At 34.6% G+C, this 16330-nt stretch overlaps 1 long non-coding RNA gene across 1 annotated transcript in view; it reads right to left on the bottom strand.

Moving 5' to 3' along the window:
- LOC122233695 overlaps positions 1-12846 on the bottom strand; it is a 49371-nt gene extending 36525 nt beyond the window's left edge. Inside the window, exons 1-2 of the long non-coding RNA XR_006211362.1 lie at positions 12780-12846; positions 12438-12555 (exon numbers count right to left, since the gene is read on the bottom strand). This is a non-coding gene — a long non-coding RNA (uncharacterized LOC122233695). The remainder of the gene's footprint in view (positions 1-12437; positions 12556-12779) is intronic.
- Positions 12847-16330: the final 3484 nt, after the last annotated feature.

Raw genomic sequence — 16330 nt, 5'->3', positions numbered from 1 at the left:
ATATTGCTCGATTTTAAAATATAAGTGCATAAATAAGATTAGGAAAGATTTTGTCTACTATCTCATAATCAAATTAGTGTTAACGTTTCAGCATAATAACATTGTGTTTCTTGATTTAAAAGAAGACATTTTCTCATACAGAGTTAATATTTTATTGACCATTACTAATGACCAGGATTTTCTTTTATCCTGAAGAGCCAATACTGCTATTATAACCTTAATGTAGTGTAACTAGTTGAAATGTGTTGTGTCATTGCAAATGATCAAATAACTGGATTAGAATTTTTTAGCAATATATGAAAATCCTTCTGGTGAAAAGCTCAGTTCTCTTGCTATAAAATATCTCCAATAATTTAAACATTTGTTATTATTCATAGGCATCTGTAAAAAGAAAAGAGAAGAAAAGAAAAGAATAAAAAGAAAAGAAAAAAAAAGAAAAAAGAAAAGAGTAACTAAGAGATCTGCACAATTTCAATCACTGGTATTTTTTTATTGTCTTTAATTTTTACATTCACATTATGTTTCTTTTCTTTCTCCAAATTTTTATTTAAATTCCAATCAGTTGGAATCTATTGGAACTATAATATTAGTTTCAGGTGAAGAATTTGGTGATTCATCACTTACAGACAACACCCAGTGCTCGTCCAAATGCCCCACCCATCACATATTTAAACCATTGCCCTGTCCACTTCCCCTCCAGCAACCCTCAGTCTGTTCTCTATAGTTAAGAGTCCGTTTCTTGGTTTGCCTCACTTTTTTCTCATTTGTTTTTTTCATTTGTTTTGTTTCTAAATTCCACATATGAGTGTAATCACTTGGTATTTGTCTTTTGCTGACTGTCATTTCACATAGCATAATACTTTCTAGCTTCATCCATGTCATTACAATGGCAAGATGTCATTCTTTTTTATGGCTGAATAATATTCCATTATATATATGGACATTTGGGTTCTTTCTATAATTTGGCTATTGTTGATAATGCTGCTATAAATATTAGGGAGGAAACTCCATACTGTTTTCCAGAGTGGCTAAACCAGTTTGCATTCTCACCAACAATACAAGAGGGTTCCCCCTTTGTCCACATCCTTGCCAACACCTATTGTTAATTTTAGCCATTCCAACTGGTATGAGCTGATATCTCATTGTAGTTTGATTTGTATTTCCCTGATGATGAGTGATGTTGAGCATCTTTTCATGTGTCTGTTAGCCATCTAGATGTCTTCCTTGGAAATATGTCTTCTTCTTCCTATTTTTTAACGGGATTATTTGTTTTTTGGGGTGTTCAGTTTGAGAAGTTCTTTGTAGATTTTGGATACTAAACTTTTATCAGATATGTCACCTGCAATTATCTTCTCCATTCTGTAGGCTTTTAGTTTTGTTAATTGTTTCCTTTGCTATGCAAAAACTTTTCATTTTGATGAAGTCCCAACAGTTTATTTTTGTTTATCTTGCTTCAGAAAACATATCTAGGAGGAAGTTGGTACGGCCAATGTCAAAGAGGTTATTGTCTGTGTTCTCCTCTAGGATTTTGATGGTTTCCTGTCTCACATTTAAGTATTTTATCCATTTTTAATTTATTTTTGTGTATGGTATAATAAAGTGGTCCAGCTTCATTCTTTTGCATTTTGCTATCCAGTTTTCCCAGCACCATTTGTTGAAGAGACTGTCTTTTTCCCATTGGATATTCTTTCCTGCTTTGTTGAAGATTAATTGACCATATAGTTATAGGTTCATTGCTGTGTTTTCTATTCTGTTCCATTAACCTATATGTCTGTTTTTGTGCCAGTAACATACTGTCTTGGTGACTACAGCTTTGTAATATAACTTGAAGCCCAAAATTGGGATGTCTGCAGCTTTGCTTTTCTTTTTCAAGATTGCTTTGGCTATTTGAGGTCTTTTGTGGTTTTTAGGGTTGTTTGTTCTTGCTCTGCAAAAACTGCTGGTGGTATTTTTGATAGGGATTGCATTATATGTGTAGATTGCTTTGGGCAGTAGAGACATTTTAACAATGTTCTTCCAATCCATAAGCATGGAATACTTTTCCATTTCTTTCTGTCATCTTCAATTTCTTTTATCGGTGTTTTATAGTTTTTAGTACAGATCTTTTACCTCTTTGGTTAGATTTATTCCTAGTTATCTTCTGGGTTTTGGTGTAAGTATAAGTGGCATTAACTCCTTGATTTCTCTTTCTGCTGCTTCATTATTGGTATATAGAAATGCAACAGATTCTGTACATTGATTTTGTATCTTATGACTTCATGTATCAGGTCTAGCAATGTTTTGGTGGAATCTTTGGTTTTCTATATAGAGTATCATGTCATCTGCACATAGTAAAAGTTTGACTTCTTCCTTGCTGATTTAGATGCCTTTTATTTTTAAATTTTTGTTTTCTGTTTGCTGAGGCTAGGACTTTCAGTACTATGTTGAATAACAGTGGTGAGAGTAGATATCCTTGTCTTGTTCCTGACCATAGAGGAAAAGCTTTCAGTTTTCCTCCATTGAGGATGATATTTAGCTGCAGGCTTTTCACATATGGCCTTTATTATGTTGAAGTATGTTCCCTCTATCCTTACTTTATTGAAGGCATTTATCCGGAATGGATGTTGTACTTTATCAAATGCTTTTTCTGCATCCATTGAAAGGATCATATGGTTCTTATCCTTTCTTGTATTAATGTGGTGTATCAGGTTGATTGATTTGTGAATATTGAACCAGCCCTGCAGTGCAGGAATAAATCCCACTTGATCGTGGTGAGTGATTCTTTTAATGTACTGTTGAATTCAATTTGCTAATATTTTTGTTGAGAATTTTTGCATCCATGCTCATCAGGGATATTGGCCTGTGATTATTTTTTTTTAGTAGAGTCTTTTTCTGGTTTTGGAATCAGAGTAATGATGTCCTCACTCAATGAATTTGGAAGTTTTCCTTCCATTTCTATTTTTTGGAATAGTGTGCAAAGAACAGGTATTAACGTTTCTTTAAATGTTTGATAGAATTCCCCTGTGAGGACATCTGGCTCCGGACTTTTGTTTGTTGGGAGATTTTTGACTACTGATTCAGTATCTTTGCTGGTTATTGGTCTGTTCATGTTTTCTACTTCTTCTTGTTTCAGTTTTGATAGTTTATGTATTTCCAGGAATCTATCCCTTTATTCCAGGTTGTCCAATTTTTTAGCATATAATTTTTCACAATATTCTCTTATAATTGTTTGTATTTCTATAGTGTTGGTTGTTATTTCTCCTCTCTCGTTTGTGATTTTACCTATTTGGGCCCTTTCTCTTTTCTTTTTGATTTGTTATTATTTTTCTAGCTCCTTTAGGTGTAAGTTTATGTTCTTTATTTGAGATTTTTCTTGCTTCTTAGGTAGGCCTTTATTGCTATGTACTTCCCTCTTACAACTGCTTTTGCTGCATCCTATAGGTTTTAGACCATTGTGTTTTCATTTTCATTTGTTTCCATGTATGTTATTTTTATTTCCTCTTTAATTTCTTGGTTGACCTATTCATTATTTAGTAGCATATTGTTTAACTTACATGTATTTGAGTGCTTTCCAATTTTTTTCTTGTGGTTGACTTCAAGTTTCGTAGCATTGTGGTTAGAAAATATGCATGGTATGACCTCGATCTTTTTATACTTGTTGAGGCCTGATTGTGACCTAGTATGTGACCTATTTTTGAGGATGTTCCATGTGTGCTTGAAAAGAATGTGCATTCTGCTGCTTTAGGATGAAATGTTCTGACTAAATCTGTTAAATCCATCTGGCCCAATGTGTGAGTCAAAGCTATTGTTTCCTTGTTGATTTTCTGCATAGATGGGCTGTCAATTGATGTTAGAAGGGTGTTTAAGTCCCCTCCTATTATTGTATTATTATCAATGGTTCCTTTATGTTTGTTATTAATTTTTTTTAAATATTTGTTTTCTTCCATGTTGGGAGCATATATATTTACAATTGTTAGTTCGTCTTGTTTGATAGTCCCCTTTATTATGGTATGGTGCCCTTCTTCATCTCTTGTTATAGTCTTTGGTTTAAAATCTAGTTTGTCTGATATAAGTATTGCTACTCTGGCTTTCTTTTGACTTTCATCTGCATAATATACGGTTCTCCATCCCCTCACTTTCAATCTGCAGGTGTCTTTAGGCCTAAAATGAGTCTCTTATAGGCAGCATATAGATGGATCTTGTTTTTTATTTATTTATTTTTATTTTTTTATCCATTCTGAAACCCTATGTCTTTTGATTGGAGTATTTAGTCCATTTACATTCATAGTAATTATTGATAGACATGTATTTAGTACCATTTTATTACTTGTTTTGTCTTTGTGAAGATTTTCTCTGTTCCTTTCTATTCTTCATCACTTTTGGTCTTTCCTTTCCACTCAAAGAGACCCCTTTAATATTTCTTTCAGGACTGGTTAAATGTCACAAGCTCCTTAAATTTTTGTTTATTTGTTTGTTTCTTTGGGAAACTTTATCTCTCCCCACAAGTCTTTTGAAATGAGCTTACTTCTCCTACAAAATATGTACTAGGAATATAAAAACATTAGCATTCTAATAAGTAACAAATACTGATGGAATAAATACTGGAATAAATACCAGTGATGTCGAAATTTCCTGGCCCAATTGTCCTTCCTATTTATATTTCCTATTTGGGAATTTTATCTTTATAATACACTCTGATCAATGTCTTTGGAGCTTTTTCAAGTGCATTTTAATTTGTTTTGCTTACTTTGATTTTATTTTTATTATTATTTTTTTTAATATATGAAATTTATTGTCAAATTGGTTTCCATACAACACCCAGTGCTCATCCCAAAAGGTGCCCTCCTCAATACCCATCACCCACCCTCCCCTCCCTCCCACCCACCATCAACCCTCAGTTTGTTCTCAGTTTTTAACAGTCTCTTATGCTTTGGCTCTCTCCCACTCTAACCTCTTTTTTTTTTTTTCCTTCCCCTCCCCCATGGGTTTCTGTTAAGTTTCTCAGGATCCACATAAGAGTGAAACGATATGGTATCTGTCTTTCTCTCTATGGCTTATTTCACTTAGCATCACACTCTCCAGTTCCATCCACGTTGCTACAAAAGGCCATATTTCATTCTTTCTCATTCTTTCTCATAGTATTCCATTGTGTATATAAACCACAATTTCTTTATCCATTCATCAGTTGATGGACATTTAGGCTCTTTCCATAATTTGGCTATTGTTGAGAGTGCTGCTATAAACATTGGGGTACAAGTGCCCCTATGCGTCAGTATTCAACGTTCGCAAATCAATCAACGTGATACATCACATCAACAAAAAAAAAGAGAAGAACCATATGATCCTGTCAATCAATGCAGAAAAGGCCTTTGACAAAATCCAACATGCTTTCTTAATAAAAACCCTTGAGAAAGTCGGGATAGAAGGAACATACTTAAAGATCATAAAAGCCATTTATGAAAAGCCCACAGCTAACATCATCCTCAATGGGGAAAAACTGAGAGCTTTTTCCCTGAGATCAGGAACACGACAGGGATGCCCACTCTCACCGCTGTTGTTTAACATAGTGCTGGAAGTTCTAGCATCAGCAATCGGACAACAAAAGGAAATCAAAGGCATCAAAATTGGCAAAGACGAAACTTTGATTTTAAAGTAAGGATACTTACTTTACTTCAGGATATTATTTAGATTACCATGCAATTACTTTACATTATTAGATGTGGTTAAAGATATGTGCATCAAAAATCTCTTGAGACTTTCCCTCATTCTCACCTCCAAAACTGGTCAAATCAACAGAATCTACCATCTGGCATGGTTAACAGTTTTCCATTGAAGTATCTTTATCCACCATTTTCATCCTTTTGTCCAATCAGTTTGCTTATCTCCTTATTTTTTAAAATTTTTTAAATGTTTATTTATTTTGAGACAGAGGAAGACACAGCATGAACAGGTGAGGGTCAGAGAGAGGGACACACAGAATCTGAAGTGGGCTCCAGGCTCCGAGCTGTCAGCCCAGAGCCTGACACGGGGCTCAAACTCAAGGACTGTGAGATCATGACCTGAGCCAAAGTCAGATGCTTAACCAACTGAGCCACCCAGGTGCCCCTCCTTCTTATTTTTTAAATGATGAACCATCTTTGAAAAACCAGAATAAATGCCACTTAGTTGTAGGGTATGATTCTTTTGATGTATTTGTTTGTTTTTATGTGATCATTTTTTGTTTAGGATTTTTACATCTATGTTCATGAGAAATATCAGTCTGTAATACTGATTCCTTGTCATTTTATTTGTTTGTTTGTTTTGGTATCAAGGTAACTCTGGCCTCAAAAAATGTTTTTGGAAGTATTCCCTCTGTTTTTATTTTTCTGAAAGTAATTTTAGGGAGTTGATTTAATGTTTTGTAAATTCCCCAGTGAAATGATCCGGGCCTAGATCTTTGTTTATTTTTTTTATTTTTATTTTTTTAATATCTATTTATTATTAAGTGAGAGAGAACGAGTTGGGGAGGGACAGAGAGAGAGGGAGACACAGAAAGTGAAGCAGGGTTTAGGCTCTGAGCAGTCAGCACAGAGCATGATGCAGGACTCGAACCCATGAACCGTGCAATCATGACCTGGGCTGAAGTCGGATGTTCAACCCACTGAGCCACTCAGCCGCCCCTAGTTCTCTCTATTTCAGAAGGATATTATTAAATGATTAAATTCTGTTAACAGATATAGGCCTATTCAAATGATCTATTTCTCCTCATGTAAGTTTGGTAATTTGTATCTTTCAAGGAATTGGTCCATTTCATTCAAATTATCAAATCTTAAGTCATAGAGTTGTTCCTACATTCTTTTATAATCCTCTTATTATTCATTGGAACAGTAGTGATAACCTCTATTTCCTGTCTGATATAATAATTTGTAACTTCTCAACTTTTTTTTTTTTTTATCTTAGTAGCCTGTGATATGGACTGAATTGTGTTGTTTTTAGTTTTGGCAGTTTTTCCTGCTCCTGACATGAGTTTAAGCTCACTAATTCTTTCCTCAGCCATGTCCAGTCTACTCAGGACTGTCGAGTCTTTTTCTTTCTTTCTTTCTTTTTTTCTGTTACATTTTATTTGATTTCTAAAAATTTTTCTTGATTCTCTCTTTGGGTTTCTATCTCTCTGCTTACATTACTAATCTGTTCTTTCATGCTGCATCCCCCTTTTTTTTATTAGAGTTTAGTGCATTAATCATAGTTGTTATAAATTTTTAGTCTGATAATTCCAACATCTCTGCCATATTTGAGTTTGATTCTAAAGCCTACTATTTCTCTTCCAACTACTTTTTTGCCTTTTAGTATGCTTTTTTAAATGTTTATTTATTTATTTGAAAGAGAAAGAGTGAGTGTGGTAGGGACAGAGAGAGAGGGAAATAGAATCACAAGCAGGCTACCCACTGTCAAAACAGAGCCTGATGCTGGGCTCTGATCTCACACGTGAATTGTGAGATCCTGACTTGGGCTGAAACCAAGAGTTGGTGCTCAACCAACTGAGCCACCCAGGCACCCCAGTATGCACTTTTTTTTAAATTGAATGTTGGATATGATGTATTCAGTAAAAGAAACTGAGGTCATTTACACTTTAGTGTGAGGTTTTATGTTTATCTAGATAAAAATTGGGCTATGTTTACTCTTTGCTGCAACTTTAGATCAGAGTATAAAATTTTCTCTAGTGTCCTTATTTTGGTCTTTGTTATCTTTGTATTTCTCTAGAGACTCTTTCTTAAATAGAGCATGAATGAGCCTTAAAGTTCTTTTCAGTTGTAATCCCATATTACTATACAGGGACCTTACTGAGATGGTGGTAAGATGTGAGGGAGGGGAAACAGTCTATATTTCTTTTTTTTTTTTTTTAATTTTTTTTTTTAACGTTTATTCATTTTTGAGACAGAGAGAGACAGAGCATGAACAGGGGAGGGGCAGAGAGAGAGGGAGACACAGAATCTGAAACAGGCTCCAGGCTCTGAGCTGTCAGCACAGAGCCCGACGCGGGGCTCGAACTCACGGACCGCGAGATCGTGACCTGAGCCGAAGTCGGCCGCCTAACCGACTGAGCCACCCAGGCACCCCAAAACAGTCTATATTTCTATAAGTAAGTCTCAGTCTTTTTGTGGGCCAGTGATTTAGACTGTGGCATCCACACTGCTTTTCAGGTATTTTCTTCCCTTAGATGAGACAGGAAGGCTGGACGAGGCTTAATTAAGATATTTTCATTCCTTTCATTGCCTAGGTTCTGTTAAACCCTATATTGGCTAGAATCTGGTAACAAATTCATTTGGGGGAAGTACTTTGTTAATGAGAATAGAATACTCTGGATGTATTTGAAAATTATTTTTTGCCTTCCCTCTGCCAGATGCATGATGGGATTTTCCTCTAATCCTTACCTGGAGAGCCTGTTGGGCCTCCTGGAGGTAAAAACTCACACAAGTGTGGGGATCTCCTAAAGTTAGGCCTCCAGGACATTTTTTTTTTCTCTCAAGTTGGTCCCTACTTAATCTCTAGCAATTAGTCAATTACCTTTTGATTGTCCTTACCAGGCTCCAGCTACAATTTCTGTTCCTGGTAATCTCTGATTCTCTGTATTCAGTTATCTTTCTGGTTTTAGGGGCAACAAATTGCCTCGTGACCCCATTTTCTAATGGATCTAGAAGAATGGTTGATTATAAGATATTGTGAGTATGTTTCCTAAAAATAAGGAAACATCTCTCTGGTCTAGAGATGAGTGCAGAAATCTTTTCAGGTGAATAATATTAAGTCTGGAATTTTCAAAATAATCCAGTAGAGTGGGGAGGAGGGCATAATGTGAAAGGATATAGGTGAAACATAAGTTTATAGCAGATATCATTGGACGTCCAATACCCTCTACTTTTGTATGTGTTTGAAATATGCCATAATAAAACTATCAATTAAAAATTTCCTCAAATTTCAACATAACAAAAAGATATAAACAACTGGTTGAAAGAATGTATTTGTAAAGGACATATCTGATGAAGGACTGTTATCCAGAACATACAAAGAATTCTTAAAGTTTAATAACAAGAAAACAAACAACCTAATTAAAAAATGGGCCAAAGACCTTACCAGACACCTCAACAAAGAAGATATATAGATAGAAAGTAAGCATATAAAAAGGTGTTCCACATTATATTTCACCAGGGAAATGTAAATTATAACCACAATGAGAGAACACCACACACCTATCAGAATGTCCAAAATTCAGAAAAATAAAACCACCAAATGCTGGCAAAGATGCGAAGCAACAGAAACTCATTTACTGCTGGTGGGAATGCAAAATGGTACAGCCACTTTAGAAAACAGTTTGGCAGCTACTTACAAAACTAAACAAACCCTTATCATATGACCAAGCAATCCCATTCCTTGATATTTACCCAAAGGACTTGAAAATTCATCCTCATAAAAATCCTGCGCACAGATGTTTATAGCAGTTTTATTTATACTTGCTAAAACTTGGAAGAAACTAAACATTCTTCAGTAGGTGAATGGTTAGGGACACTATGGTGCATCCAGACAATGGAATATTAGTCAATGTTAAAAAGAAATGAGCTATTAAGCCATGAAAACAACATAGAAAACTTAAATGCATATTACTAATAAAAAGAAGCTACTGTACAATTCCAACTATGTGACTTTCTGGAAGAGACAAAACTATATAACAGTGAAAAGATCAGTAGTTCCCAGCGATTAGGTGGGAAAGAATAAGAAATACAACACAGGGGCTTTTAAGGCAATGAAATTATTCTGTATGATTGATACATGCCATTATCAACCCATAAAATATACAATACCAAGAGTAAATCCTCATGTAAACTATGGAATTTTGGTAACAATGACGTGTCAGTGCAGGTCCATCTATTGTAAGAAACGTGCCACTCTGATGTGGAAGATTGAAAAGGAGGGAAGCTGTGCATGTGTGGTGGCAGGAGACATATGGGACTCTGTACTTTCCACTCAATTTTGCTGTGAGCTTAAAACTGCTCTAAAAAATAAAGTCTATTAAACTTTTTCTTCAAATTTCTTGTGTTTTAACTCTATATTGAGACCTCAACATGAGTTCAGACCTAAATAACCAGAAGGGAAAAGACAGCAACTTATGTGTTGGTAGTTTCTTCACTAGTAGTCAAGAATCCTAGCTCATTCCACTACTGGTATTCACCCAGAGAAAAGAAAACTCTAATTCTAAAAGATGCATACACTCCTATGTTTATTGCAGCATATTTACAATAACCAAGATATGGAAGCAAAAAAAGTGTCCAGTGACAGATGAATGTTTAAAGAAGATGTGCTATATAAAGGATTATCACTCAGCAATAAAAAAAGAATGAAATCAAGGTGAAATAAATGAATAGATGATAAGGATTAAGGAGTGCACTTGTGATAAGCATCAAGTGATTAAAATGAAAACTTTAAAAACAGCAATGAAATCTTGCCATTTGCATCAATATAGATGGTCCTAGAGGGTATTATGCTAAGTGCAATAAACAAAGAAAGACAAATTCCATATTTTTCCCTTTAAGTAGAATCTAAAAAAATAAACAAGCAAAAAGCAGAAACACCCACAAATACAGAGAACAAACTGATGATTGCCAGAGGAAAGGTGGATGAAGGGAAAGGGAAAAAAATGGATGAAGGGCAGTAGAAGGTACAGGCTTCCAGCTATGGAATGAATAAGTCACAGGGATGAAAGGCACAGCAAGCAGAGGGAAAGGATCAATGGTATTGTAATAGTATTTCACGGTGACAGATGGTAGCTCTACTTGTGGTGAGTGTAGCGTAAGGTATAGACTTGTTGAATTAGTATGTTTTACACCTGAAACTAAAGTAACATTGTGTGTCAACTATACTTCAATTAAAAAAAAAAAAAAAGAATCCTAGTTCAAGTACAGAGGTGCTCCTTGGGAGCTGTTTGAACTAAATGTGCCAACCAGGGAAAAATCAATAAAACTATTTAAATGGTTTCCCAGGGACCTTTGTGATGATGGAATACCACTCTTCTATCAAGACCAATAGCCGTACATATTCTACATTTTTATTTTTTGGTCGAGGAACAGTAACTAAACTTATTCAAACACTGACAAATTTGGGTCCTGGAGAAACTACAAAGCAAAGCTGGCCATATTCTCTTACTGTCATATCTGGCTGAAAAATAGCTTTAATTTCTATTTTACTTATACACAATAAATCATTAAATCTCTGAAGCCAGCACCTTTTGAATTAAGGGTTTGTGGTTTTTTTGTTTCATTTTTTAATGCAGGAGACACTGTAGACACTAAAATTTTCTTAGAATACTGAGACAGTACTCCATATGATATGGGATGTTATAGTAGATTAGACTGTACTTCATTTGAAGTAATCATTTTAGTTACTCATCTACACATTACTTGAAAGTCTGGATGATTTGAGAGTGAATTTTCCATTCACAATGAAGACTAGAGCTCTAAGTCATATGCTTTTAAATACTGCCTTCAAAGGATCTGGTAAAATGTTAATGAATAATTTAACTGGTTTTATAAAAGCAATAAATTTAAACATATCTACAGAATTCCTACTCATGGATCTTTGCCTTCCTTGCTTAAATGAGTGGCCAAGAAATGTTCTCTGATTCACAAATCCATTTCAAGTTATTTCAAATGGGTGAAAACAAATGAAATAAATCAACAAGTGTCATTTCTGTATGATTGTATAATTTACAGACTGATAAGTATCAGATCATATCAAGAAAGGTGTTGTCATGTCTTTAATATTTTGTACCCTTAACAGTTCTAGATTTTACCTATATGATGTCATTTGAAATCAAGGGGCAGGACAAAATCTATTAGCTAATGGTAGATAAGAGTTAAGTATATTACCCATAGTAATCCATTTATCTTTTCATTTGGCAAGCATATATGAGAGTGGTAGTATTCAACACTGTGGCCAGTTCTGAGGTGGACATAAAAGAAGTCAAATAATTGTATTGAGGTCTGGGAAGAAGGCAAGAGAAATAAGGTTTTCAGAGCACTAAACCTATGCCAGCTTTTGCTATGCAATTTAAATTTATAATTTTATTAATTTAAAACAATAACTTGTTCTTATTTAAGCAGAAAAGGCATATTAAGTTACTCAAATCAAAACACATAGACATACATACAAAAGAGAAACATCTCAGCCTAGATAAAGTAGAACAACATTGGTAGTATATAATGAAGGTGGGAAAACTAGGTTGGGGAAATGGATTTATGGGAATATGAGGAATTAGTAGAATTTAGAGAAGCTAAACTCCTAGATTTCCTAAGACTGTCAAATTACAGAAACAATCTATTTGAGATCACTGGCACTGGATACTGGATGTTACCGCAAATACCAAAATTATCTTTTTCTCTACCTGAGACTCCCTAAATTCAAAGTGTCAAGGAGAGAATAAATTGACCAACCTTATGTCATGTGTCCTCAGCCCCGCTGTCAGAGTTCACGGAACATAAGAATTTGGCCTTTGGCTTTTATAGTCAAAGTATGGCCCTTTCTCTTCTGCAGATGGATGAAGGGACAATCCTGCCATAGAGAGAGAGAGAGATTTCTCAGGGACAACAACAAGTCAGTTGATCTTTTGGTAACACTATGAGCTAATGAGATATATTAGAAAGAGAAAGAACCTCAAATGCTACAATAAATTTCTCACACCAACAATTCTCCCTCTATAATTACCCTAATTATGAGTGGGAGTGGGGGGGAATGGCAATGGGGAAAAGACTAGAAAGCAGAGAGAAATTACATACCCTGGCATATCATTGTCATGCTTGAGTTCAGGAGCCCTGCCAGAATTGAATCCCCAGGTGAACCAAAATAACCTGAAACAAAATATGTCTAATTTATTCCCATATCAAAAAGACAAAGTCGAATGGCAGGTGTGTAGGGATCCTAAGTTGGACAAATCACAGGTAAGTCCAACCTAATTTAAGCTTTGGTCCAGTGTCAGCTCAACTTCACTCAAGGACAAATCTGAATTATAAGCTCCATACCCTAATCACTCCCTGGAAAATAAAAAAAAATTAAAAAATTAAATTTTACTTAGATCTCCATTGTTATTTTATGTACAATGTCTGGAACATGATAAAAATATAGATAAACCATAAAAATAGTAGGTATCTGTGACCCATACACAAGAAGAAAAATGGTCAATACAAAGACACCTCCAGATGATCAAGTTTTTGGAATTAGCACATAAGAATGTGAAAAGAAAAACAAATCTAGGGGAGCCTGGGTGGCTCAGTTGGTTAAGTATTTGATTTCGGCTCAGGTCATGATCTCACAGTTTGTGAGTTCGCGCTCCACACCGGCTCTGTGCTGACGGCTCGGAGCCTGGAGCCTGCTTCAGATTCTGTGTCTCCCTCTCTCTCTGGCCCTTCCCCTCTCAAGCTCTGTCTGTCTCACTCTCTCTCTCTCTCTCTCAAAAATAAATAAACATTAAAAAATTAAAATATTGTTCAAGGAAGTGTGTACTACTAAAATTATTCAAACTGCATTCATATTACACAATCAGAAATAGAAATTACTAAAAAAAAATCCTGAGAAGATTTGTGTCAACAACAGCAATTATAATGACAATGATGACTAAGATCATGATGATAATGATAGCTGCTTATTTAGTAAAAATTATTGAGCACCAGAAGTTACTTAATATTACCTTAATGGTTTTGCTATAACTCAGAGAAATTACTTAACTGTATACATACAAACAGCTGGTGAGTGAAATTATATTTAAAATACAGATCACTTAAAAAAAAACAGAAACTTTAGTTCTGCTTTCAAATCCTTACTATCTGGTGGAAAAATTGGTGCTGACTTCAAAGATAAAGGCTGATGCCTATAAAGGGACAGCTTAGAGAAGTGGCCCAGGAAATAAAAATATTCCCAAGAAACTGGACACAAGAAGGAGCCTATAGGGTTATTCCTCCAGCAAAGAACCAATATTTGATTTAAAGTAGAGAGAAAAAATTTCAAATTTTTTGCATATACTTCAGAATTTTTGCCTCTGTCCTCCATGGTATCAACTCATTGATTGATTCATTCAACAATCACTGCACAAGTACCTCTTATGTGTAATGGTGCTCCCAGATGCTAGAACTATAGACATGAGCAAGACCAGTTAAGTCCTTGTCTTCATGAAAAGGATGGTCTTGTTCATGAATACAGTATATGGCTTAAGATTCATTTTAACTTAGAATTCATTAAATAGTTTTGCCCTACAGTTAGACTACTTACTATAAACTACAATTGATCAAGAATCTGAAAAAAATATTTCAGATTTTTCTATGGTGATAGCATATATTCTGCAGAGGGAAGTCACCTGAATCATCAAGCATTCACTTACTTACATCATCACTTTTGTGCCAATAGGTTATATTGATATATAATCTTTTGTGTAAATTTTATCTGTGTGCCTTCAATTTTTCATAATAGTTTATTCCAGGTAAGTCAGAATTCATTTATGAACAAAATATCCATGGATAAATCTCTAATTTAGCCAAATGAAACTGTTTTAAAGTGTGCTTTTTATACAGTAGACATTGAATAAATATCAGTTATTGTTAATGGTGCAGTTCTACATATGTACTGGAATTTTTAAAAATGAGAGTAGTTTTGAAAGTGCTTCTAAGTTTTGTCTGTATTGGCCTACTTATCAGCTTACAGAGAGTGTTATTAAGATATATTACTTTTCGAAAGTGAAATTCTGATGCCATTATAAATGTGTGACTTTAATCAAAGAATCTGGCACAGAAACAATATTATGGGATTATTTTGTTTATAACAGACATGTTTATCTCTCGTATTATAAGCCATACTGTCTTGAAATTATTCTGTTTCCCCATGTTAGAATCAGCCCAACTTTGGCTACCTAAGTTTACGCTGGACACTATGAAATTGAAATTTAGTAATTGAACTAGGTAATCAATGAATTACATGGCCTACCCAAATGCTTTGTTACCAAAAATTCATGTGAAAGGCTGCATTATTTAAATCAATCCCAGTTTAGCCATCAACACTGATCAAATTAATTGGGTAATTGCTAAATCACTACTTTGTTTTGAGTTACAAAGACATACATCTAGAGCCCCTCTGCTGCATATTTCAAAGCACTGAGAACATTTCTAATCTAAGCGATACCCTGGAGCCAGAAAGACATACTGTTCTCCTAGAGGGTCACCTACATGCTGGGTATAACAAAACTAATAAAAATTTCCTTAGTTTGAGTTGAAAATATAAAATATTTTTCTATTTCTCTGCAATCATTGAGATTATTTTCTTTCTGAAATCTTATCTCTACAAAATACTCAGAGCCAAACAAATAAACAGTCCAGAAAGCAAAGAAAGTCATTTTAATTAAAACAAGTGCAGGTCCTTTGTTTGTTTTCCCTTTTGAAAAATTCCAAGACTGACAATAAACCTTAATATCCAGATTGTCTTATATATGACATTTGCTTTCATAAACCATGCAGTTATCAAGAGCTAATCCTGTAGAGAAACTAATCAAGGAAGGTGTTACACAAATGCAAAACATATGATTAAAGAGAGGGAAGGCAAATCTCATGCAAAGAACTGAATATTATAATGAAATTGCCACTGAATGGAGATATGAAGACTTCAAGCTCAGTTTAATTAGGCCACTGAGTGGAATCCCCTAAGACCAACAAGAATTGAACAGCTAATAATCAGTTTGTTCTTTGCTGATTACCAGTAAATCATGTCCCAAACACAACCCTGGTCCCTTCTCTAATTATGAATACATTTTCAGTCCTCTCCTTTAATCTCTATACTTTTTATGGGTGCACAAATCTTAATCAGCTATCTGTAAGAGTGCCTACAACCATTAGTGTCTTTGAAAGGCCTTCCTACTGTTTAGGAAGTAAATATTTGCATCCTTTTGTGCCACAGTGGTAAACATTAGCTGATCTTACAAGGGAAAATAAGAGTGTAGGAGGCAAGTGCACATCAATGTAGGGCAGATTCTTTCTAAACAAGGATTATTTTTCCTTATAAACTGTTTGTTCTTTATGGAAATTTGTAATTTTACACAGAAAGAAAGGAAGAAAAAGAAGGAAGGAAAAAATTATCCATGGTTCTACCATGAGAAGAGAATCACTGATGGTATTTTCATTTATTTCCTTCAACATATATTTGGGGAAAGAAATATATATGTCTCATGTATGTGCTTATAGGTATGTATAGATAATATTGCATCCTACTATTAGAATTTAATAAAAATGCATTCTCTAGGTATACTTCTTAAATATTTAATGACTGCATAATTTTCTTTAAAGTGATATAA

Source organism: Panthera tigris, chromosome A2 (assembly GCF_018350195.1).
Source record: "Panthera tigris isolate Pti1 chromosome A2, P.tigris_Pti1_mat1.1, whole genome shotgun sequence".
Lineage (NCBI taxonomy): Eukaryota > Metazoa > Chordata > Mammalia > Carnivora > Felidae > Panthera > Panthera tigris.
Note: the sequence above shows the minus strand (reverse complement) of the source record. Positions and strands in the feature narration are given on the sequence as shown.